The sequence below is a fragment of the Notamacropus eugenii genome, chromosome 3 (assembly GCF_028372415.1).
Source record: "Notamacropus eugenii isolate mMacEug1 chromosome 3, mMacEug1.pri_v2, whole genome shotgun sequence".
In the NCBI taxonomy this organism is placed as follows: domain Eukaryota; kingdom Metazoa; phylum Chordata; class Mammalia; order Diprotodontia; family Macropodidae; genus Notamacropus; species Notamacropus eugenii.
In genome coordinates, this window is record NC_092874.1 from 262,646,675 (window position 1) to 262,656,818 (window position 10,144).

The window sequence follows — 10,144 nt, forward strand, 5'->3', positions numbered from 1 at the left end:
TATATGAGCCAAGATGATAGGTTTCAGGTGGTATTCATAGTGGGTTTAATTTGTATTTCTCTAATTAATAGTGATTTAGAGTATTTTTCCTATTACTATAGATAGCTTTAATGTCTTCATCTGAAAACTGCTTGTCTATATCCTTTGACCATTATCAACTGTGGAATGTCTTGGATTTTTATAAGTTTGACTCAGTTCTCTTTATATTTCAGAAATTAGGCCTTTATCAGAAATATTTTCTGTAAAAACTGTTTTCACTCTTTCTGTTTTCCTTCTGATCTTGGCTGCATTGGTTTTGTTTGTACAAATCCATTTTAATTTAATGTGATCAAAATTATCCATTTTGCATTTCATAACATTCTCTATCTCTTGTTTGGTCACAAATAGTTACCATCTATGTAGATCTGTCAAGTAAACTATTCCTTCCTCTCCTAATTTGAAAAATATGGAATGCTTCACAAATGTGCGTGTCATCCTTGCCAGGGGCCATACTAATCTTCTCTTTAACATTCTAATTTTAGTGTATGTGCTGCTGAGACAAGCACTTCCTCAGTGTTTTGCTACCCTGTTTATTAAACACTAAACTTCTATATACCTCTGGTTCTGTTTCATCTAATCCATTCTACTAAGCTAGTTTTCTAGTTTTTATACAATGTCAGCTAGAATTTAAAATAATTAATAATATAATTAGAGATTTAGGCCTATGTATTTTTTTCTTTTTCATAAATTTACATGATATCCTTAATCTTTTATTCTTCTACACGAATGTTGTAATTGTATTTTTAAAGTCTATGAAATGTGCCATTGATATTTGATTAGCAAAGTATTAAAATTAGATACATTTGAAAATAATTCACACATTATATTATCTTGATCTAACCACAAATATTGAATATTTCTCCAATTTCTTACTGCTGAAAAATTGTGGCACAGATACATTGATAATTATCTTACAGATATTTCCTATATCTTTTAATATCTGGCATAAATCTAACATTAAATGAATTATTGTTATGAAGTACTTGGAGCTCTTTACCAGCATTTTATTTAGCTTTTGATTGATATTCTTTAATAACATTGTTTTATAATTCTTTTTGTCTGCCTCATTCTGCTAGTCTGGGAAAGAGGACCACATTAGTCTAAAAGAAAAATTGGTTAGAATGCCATATTTTGCATAAAAACACTTTTTGTAAAAGTAACTTTATTTGTTTTCTGAATATCTTAGAAAATTTACTCATGAATCTGTCTGAATTGGTTGATTTTAAAATGAAATTTAATTAATATTTTTGATGTTTGTTTAGACTATTACATATTTCTTATTCTGTTAATTGACATTATTTTTGAAGGTATTCCATTTATCTTGCATTATTTTGATGACATAATTACATGTGTAAATATCAGATAATCATCTTTATTCCTTTGTTATTCACAATAATGTCCTCCTCTTTTTTTTAAATTTTGTTATTGTCTTTTTCTCTTTTCTTTTTGGTTAAACTCACTAAAGAGTTGATGATTTTTATGCTCATTTAAAAATGATTCTTCAATTTTATTTGTTAACCCAATTTTAGGTTGCTTTCAATCTGTTAATTCCTCCTCAATTGATTTTCTAAGCCTAAAATTCAATTTATTTATCTCATTTTTCCTAACTGTTACTATTTAGCAAAGCTAACTTGCCTCTAAGGACTGGTTTAGCCTTAGCCACATCCTACATTGTCATTATCATTAGCATATTTTGTTTTTTTCTATAATTCTGTTTTTGACAGAATCATTCTTAAGCACACAATTTTTAATCTATGTCTAAATTGTTTGACCATATGTCCTTTATTGGATCTTATGCCAATTACATTAGCATTTTTAAAGTGTTTAGAATATATTTTCCTACATTTATCTAGAATTTCTTTATGAATTAGGATGTCATCAATATTTGTGCCACTATGGGGAAAATTTTAGAGTAATAGCCTGAAAAAGGATAGCTAGACTCTTCTCATTTTATAGGCAACTGAATGATGTTTACATTCAGGCTCTATCTTCTGGTTGTTTCTTGTAAATTATTCTAGTTTGTTTTTTAAGCTAATCTCTCCTCTGATTTTCCTATGTTTCATGATATGTTAATTATCCTCTGATGCTGACATATTTTTCCCATCACTCCATGTCTATATTAAATTCCCCATTGTTTTCTGAAAGTTATTCATTTTTACAGCAGTCTATATCATTTGGTGGCTCTCATATCCTCACCAGCATGCTGCTGGACCAGAGTCTGTGGACAATCAGGAAAGAGGAAGATGCTGGGAGATTCATGTGCCTAATGTGGAAAAAGTCTGTTACAGGCTCATTTTAGGAGAAACATCCTGAGTGACCTTTATTTTGTTTTTTAACACCCATCTCTTTTGCATTATATTTGCATTGAACACTGGAGGAGGCTCTCTAGAAGGGCCAAAATCACAAAATTTGCAGCCAGTCAGATAACCTCAATAGAAGCCTCCAAGTAGCTAGACTTGGCCCTGGAACAAATGATATAAATTGTTTAAAAGACCTTGCAGGAAATGCCCAGTGGTTTCCCAGACTGGTGAACCCCACCTCTTTCAAGCTACTTTATTGAGGTCTGGGCTATGGGAGTCTCTGTGGGATAAAGAGACACCTGGGAAACTGCACATTAACAACTGAGAAGCTATCACAAATATTTTTGTGCTGTGTATGTATGTGTATATCCATCTATCTTTCTAATTACACATGCACATACGTGCATATGTATTATGTATATATTCTATGTATATGTGTGTGTGTCTTTACTTGAATCAACCCTAACATTAAGAGAAAAAAAACTACTCTGTCCATCTCATTATTCTGTAGTCCAAACAGAGCCCAGCAGAATTGGCAGCAGCAGTTGCTTCCTGAAATAATTACTACCAAGTCTGGAAGAAAAATGAAGCAGGAAAAGGTTACATTCCCATCCCCCAAACTATTCAAATTCTGGATGGTCAGTTACAAAGCGCTGCTATTCTGTGACCCAGAAAATTTTATGTATGGGCAGGGCTTGACATCATTGAGTAGGGAGGGAGACATTCCCTAGATACATGTGCCAGATGACATAGCTTTCTGAATTGAAGAGGATATTGCCCAGCACATAGCACCATGGCTGCTCTTAACAATGGCAGAAGAACAATTTAAAGCAGTAAGATACCACAACATGAGTTGAAACAGTTACGGCATTTGCACAGACATCTTGAACCAAATTAGTTTGTTGGATAGGCTTCAGAATGCTATGAAATAGACACTGCCCAAACTCACTGCAGTCAATGTGTGGGGAATTAGCCAGACAGGATCTAGATGACGACTATTGGGTGCATATGGGACAAATGAAACAACAACATCAAGTCTATCCTCCATCACTGGGAGAATCTCTACGTAGGGTCTTTCTTCAATGAAATTTATGCATAGTTGCAGTTTGTGATGGCTGGACTTTGGGAGGCAGAATGGTATAGATTCCTGCATTATCAGTTCTTTACTGTATCACGATGCATGACCATACCCTTTGCTCACATAAGGAGAGGCTCAAGTACCCAGGTATTACATCCTACAATTTCAAGAAGTTTGGCTTTAAATAAAGAAAGAATTAACTGCCTAACAGAAGAGGTTATGGTAAAGAGCATTTGACTGTCGTTGTTGGTACTAAGAATGGTGGAGACATTCACGGTAGAACAGAGCTAGAAATTCCAAAATATAAAGAGAAAAATCACAGTTAATTTTAGATGGATTTTCAGAATATCTTCTGGTTAAATTGCTTCTGGAATTTTTAAAAGGTTATTTCCTGTCTAGACTACCACAACTGCCTCCTAATTATTCCCCAAAGATCCAGTGTTTCTTGTCTCCATACCTTCCTCCAGGGAGGTACCAATTTAATTAATAAAGTGCAGTTCTGACCATGTCATTGCTTATATCAAGAAGTACCATTGACTCCTGGTCCTGTCAGGAACTGCAAAAATGATGGGGGTGGAGTGAGAGGTTCACTTTGTTGAGTCTCCTTTAGCCTACTATTTGCCTCCATGTCCTATATACTTTGTGGACAGGCCAAAAACTAGTGGAGACATGCATCAAACCTTATAAGTACAATAACTACATCTAGGAGGTTTGATTCAGCTCAGGGATGTCACAAAAACTCTATGAGATATCCCTATGGGATGCCACCAATAAAGCTCTTTGTACCTGCAAGTAGGAGATGTAGGATATTAATGGGACATAAGTAGCTTAGGAGGCTCAATGCCATCTAAAGGCTGGGGCAAAGATATGCAGATGCCCTGTACCAATTTCCTATGTCCCTTTCTCTGTACTTAATAATAGGTAGCATTTATACCTATAATTTGTTTTACAATGTGTTTTACATAATATTATCTCATTTTCTCTTCACAACGATGCTGAAGTATTGTTATGCACATTTTACAGATGGAGAAACTGTGGCAGGGATTTTGCTAGACTTTTCATTGAAGTCCATTGAAACATTGCAACAGAGGGAAGAGAGAATGTTCTAGTGACTAGATGCACCATAAGCCCTAAAAAGCTAATTGAATATATCCTTACACACATAACATCACTAAGGGAAGCAGTACAGCTACCTTCACAATGGGCAGAGCTAAGAGATAAATGCTTTCAGATCTTTAAGAACTTTAGAGAGCTTGGCATTTCCATGCAGAGACCTCTGGTGGCCTGCATAACCACCAGTCTGAGGAAATGAGAGAGTTGAAAGATCAGATGAAAGAGATTTTAGAGTTCAGGACATTAAGAAATGGTAAAATTCGGAAAGATGGTGAGGTCTTGGGTGTGGTTATGCCAGTGAATGTTCAAAGTGGAGTGAAGATGGAGGTCATCAGAGCTAAAGGCAAGGTATAAGATTAGACAGCTTTAAAATGAAAAGAAAATTTGTTTATTTCATTTCATATATATTCTTAATATATTAGACCTAGAAGGAAACTGAGGACTTGTCTTATCCATCTTCTCACATTATACGGATGAGAAAACTAAGGCTCTGAGGGCCCACCTAAGTTCAGAAGGCATAGATTCAGAGATGGAAACAACTTTCGAGATCATCAGTTCCAACATCTTCATTTTATAGACGAGGAAACTGAAGTACAGAAAAGTGAGATTTGCTCTAGGTCAAAAAGCTATCCATCCACCTGGTCAAGAGAGGGTAGGAAGCAAGGCTGAAATTCAGGTTTTCTCCCTTGCTATTCAACAGTCTTTCCACTGCACAAGCTGCTACCTTGTTTTATGTAAAGATTTTGAAAAAACTGTGTATAAAAGTTTTTGAGTTTAATTGTAGGCGCTCATTATTTTACTTATTTTGAAGTGAGCCACATGTTTTTATTTGGTAAGAGTCATTGTGTACAATTATTTCTTTGGTAGTGAGAGGTATACATTGCTACAAAGCTGTTTTTCAAGCAGGCAAAGTAACAAATTAACTATGTTCTCTACTAGATGATTTTGGCAATAAACATTATTATCCAATAAAAATCCCAAGAATCTATATTAAAATCAGTATTGGACTGGAATCTAGTCCAGAAAATAATACACAGCTGTCTCAGAAGAGAAGTGTTGTCTATATGGAAAGAAATTACGATTCTTTCAAGTGAATTGAAGCCATCTGGAGAATATGAAAATGTCTATTTCAGAACAGGACTTTGCCTGTCAGTGAATTTGCACGTGGAGCAGTGAAAAATAAGTTGAATATGAGTAACAACTACTATGCTTATTTTTAAAGATAAGTGGGTGTTTCATTACCAGGTGTGGGAAAATCTTCCTTGTTTTTATAACTCCAAGGACAGAATGTTGTTATCTCAAGACCAGAAAGTCAAAATGCCTGGCTGGCTGGCTACTGGGGTGATCTATACTCATATATTGGAGATGCATGGAATTCTGCCAGATTGAAATGTATTGTTTCCCTTTTTATCTCATGGCAAATTGGACTATTTTCAACTTTGAGTTGGAAAAATGATAATGACAGGAGAAGCCATATTTGTTCAAGGTACATAAAATAAATTGTATTTTAACATACAATTTCTAGGATAGAATGCAATATATGAATACAGTGCTTTTAATATAGAAATGACTAGGATATTCAAGTATTATGCTCAGTGAGGGAGGACAAACTAGATAAGAACCTAATGTCAGGTTGGATTTTATGAAGTCTATGCATTTAAAATCCTTGGTAGCAAAGAGCTTTTTACTTAGATGATATTCTAATAGACTAGCTGAATGTCACTTTACATATTTTGTTTATGACTAAAATCCTATTACAATGAATGCCATTACAAAGAGAATTTCTGCATAATAGAGCTATATTCATGCCCTTGCAGAATCTGTTCTACTGAAACAGTGTTCTTTTAGATCAGTTTTATGATTAATTTTATACAAGGAATCATCCTAGAATCATTTACTACTTATGTGACCTTGAATAAATCACTTCATTTCTCTTGTCCTCAGTTTCCTTACCCATATGGAAGGAGACCAAAGAGAAGCCAAGCTGTGATTTTCGGTTTTGGGGGAGTAAGAGAATTTTCTGTCTATTCTACCCAGTCCATCCATTGTCATTTGTGTAGTACAGAGGAACATGATGGAGGAGATTCAAATTGTTTACTTACCATAGTTTCCTTCAACATCTTTTATCTTTGAGGAAGTATAGCCATGAGAATATGGGCCAAGTCTAAGACCCAAGTATTAAAGTGAGATTTTTACCATGAGTCAAATGAGCAAATGCCTCTAAAGATCCTCTGATCTCTAGTAAAGTCATTATAAAAAGGTATTCTTTCATTCTTGTCTATGCAACAATTAAAAAAAAATATAACAAGGATTGTTTGAATCATTGACAGTGAGAGAAAACAAAGATGAACTGTTTTCTTTTGCCATATTGGCAAATGCAAATTGTCCTTTAGCTTCCTCCAATCTTTCTTATTTTAAATATCACAAAAATGTAAGCAAACACATCTATGCGCTCAATTCTTCATTTAAACAACACACAATATCTAATTACAAACTTTCTCTTGGAAATTCTCGGAATAGGATAGAGAAGTGCCTTTGTAGAAACAGAGGGCTTGAGCAGAAGAAAGGACCTGTAGAAGCTCTTCCCCCATAGCCCACAAAATACCTGAAAAAAATCACTAAACAAATTCTAGAGCAGCAGAAGCCACAAAATGACAAAGTGAAAGAAATTTCCAGCCCAAGACAGCCTCAAAGGTGGATAGGAAAGGTCTATGGCACTGGGCTCAGAGCGGAGCACAGTCCAGCCTGGGCTGTGCAGCATAGACAGAACTGGAGCAGGCTTCAGGGCATGGAATCATGGGTAGCAGCTGTGATTCCCAGATTTCTCAACCCCAAAATGCCAAAAACAGCTTCAAAGGTAAGTGAGAAAGTTCTTTCACCTGGGTGAGCCCTGGCCCCAGGGAGGTTTGGAGCCCTCAGCCTAAAGAGCCTGGGGGAATTGAGCAGCTGATCTGGGTCTCAGTCCTGAGTGACTGTCCTGGGGTGAGGAAGAGAGCTGGCATGGTGGAGCTGGTGGTGGTTGTGGAAAGGGAATCCTATTCGCAGTTGCAGGGCAGAAAAGCTTGTGGTTGCTCCCAGACCAGAGTTTAGACCAGGAAAGGAATAAACTCCTCTCCCTTGATTGTGACACGTTGGAGGAACTGAGAATTTACAGGTCCCTAGAGTATACCCTCCATTTGACAAAGGACTCAAAAGTCAAGTAACTGACTGTGAAAATGCTCAAAAAAGGGGAAAAATAAGAATATAGAAGGTTACTTTCTTGGTAAACAAGTATTTTCTTCCATCATTTTAGATGAGGAAGAACAAAGCATACCCTCAGAGGAAGACATCAAAGTCAAGGCTTCTTCATCCAAAACCTCCAAAATAAATATACAATGGTCTCAGACCATTGAAGAACTCAAAAAGGATTTTGAAAATCAAGTAAGAGAGGTGGAGGAAAAAATTGGAAGATAATGACTTTATAAGAAACCAAGAAATTACAAAATAAAACCAAAATAATGAAAAAATAAAAACAATGTGAAATATCTCATTGGAAAAACCACTGACCTGGAAAATAGATCCAGGAGGGATAATTTAAAAATTATTTGTCTACCTGAAAACCATGACCAAAGAAAGAGCCTAGACATCACCTTCCAAGAAATTATCAAGAAAAACCGTACTGTTATTCTAGACCTGATATACTAGGGTAAAATAGAAATGGAAAGAATTCACTGATCATCTCCTGAAAGAGATTCCAAAATGAAAACTCCTAGGAATATTGTAGCTAAATTCCAGAGCTCCCATGTCAAGGAGAAAATATTGCAAACAGCCAGAAAGAAACAATTCAAGTATTGTGGAAATACAATCAGGATAAAACAGGATTTAGCAGCTTCTACACTAAGGGACTGAAGGGCTTAGAATATGATATTCCAGAGGTCAAAGGAGATAGGATTAAAACCAAGAAGCACCTACCCAGCAAAACTGAGTATAATACTTCAGGGATAAAATGGAATTTCAATGAAATAGAGGACTTCCAAGCATTCTTGTGGAAAAGACCAGAGCTGAATAGAAAATGTGACTTTCAAATACAAGAATTTCAAATACAAGAGAAATATGAAAAGGTAAACAGGAAAGAGAAGCCTTAAGGAATTCATTAAAGTTGAACTGTTTACATTCCTACATGGAAAGATGTTATCTGTAGCTCATAAGACCTTTTGCAGTATTAGAGTAGTTAGAGGGAATATATATATGTAGGTGTGTATGGGTAGATACATATGCATATATTATATATGTGTGCATATATATATGTACATGGGTATATGTATATACATATATATTTAAATATATGTGTGTACATATACATATATGTATGTATATATGCATATATGTATGTGTATATATACATACACACATATATGTATATTTATACACACAGACATAGACAGAGGGCACAGGGTGAGCTGAATATGAAGGGAGAATACCTAAAAACATAAAATTTACTGTTGAATGGAATGTACTTGGAGTAAGAGAAAGGAAGACGTATAATGTAGCAAATCATCTCACATAAAAGAGGGAGGAAAGAGCTTTTACAATGGAGGGGAAGAGGGGAGAGATGAAAGGAAATAATTGAGCCTTACTCTCATGGGATTTGGCTTAAGGAGGGAATGACACACACACAATTGGATATGGAAATCTCTTTTACCCTGAAGGAAGGCAAGGGGAAAGGGGATAGAAGAGGGAAGATAATAGAAAGGACAGTAAATTGGGGAAAGGGATAATCGGACGCAAACACTATTGTGGGAGGACAGGTCAAGGGAGAGAATGAAATAAATGAAGGGCAGGATAGGACAGAGGAAAATGTGGTTAGTCTTTTACTACATGACTATTATGGAAGTGCTTTGCATTGTTACACATGTATGACCTATATTGAATTGCTTGTTTTCTCAAAGAAAGTGGGTAGGGAGGGAGGGGAAGAATATGGAACTCAAAGCTTTAAAAATGAATGTTAAAAATTGTTTTAGCATGTAGCTGGAAATTACACTACACAGGCAATGGAGTATAGAAATCTGTTTTGCCCTACAAGAAAATACAGGAGGAGGGGTTGGAAGAAGTGTGGGCAATCGAAGGGAAGACAGACTAGAGGAAGAGGTAAATGGGGTCCATGCTGGGGGTGAGGGTGGGGAGAGATGTGGAGAAAATTTTGAATTCAAATTCTTGTGGAAATGAATGTGAAGAACTGGAAAATGAATAGTTTATATGTTAAAGAAAAAAAGAAACAGAGGGACCCTACTTCTGCAAATTGATTAATTCATTCACTCATACATTCAGAAAGGAATTATTAAATGTTTGCTATGTGTGAGAAGCTTTGCATTGGGGTTACAAAGAGGGGAAAAAGACATAGACCCCTGACCAATTAATCTTCCTTTCAATTCAACAAACATTTCTGAAGCACCTACTAGGTGCTAGATGCTGGGAATATATAAAGTATATGGGTGTCTATACACACACACACACACACATACATATATATGTATATATATATGTACACACATACATGGTGTATCTGTATTTGTATGTGTATATATACACACACATCTATAACACACATGTGTACTTGTGTATATGTGTATGTGTA

The 10,144-nt window shown here is 35.5% G+C and overlaps 1 non-coding gene across 1 annotated transcript; it reads right to left on the reverse strand.

Annotated features, from left to right (window-relative positions):
• Positions 1–439: 439 nt before the first annotated feature.
• Positions 440–545, reverse strand: LOC140497987 (U6 spliceosomal RNA). Its single transcript, XR_011964981.1, has one exon. It is a non-coding gene; the product is annotated as a U6 spliceosomal RNA (small nuclear RNA).
• Between the last annotated feature and the right edge of the window lie 9,599 nt (positions 546–10,144).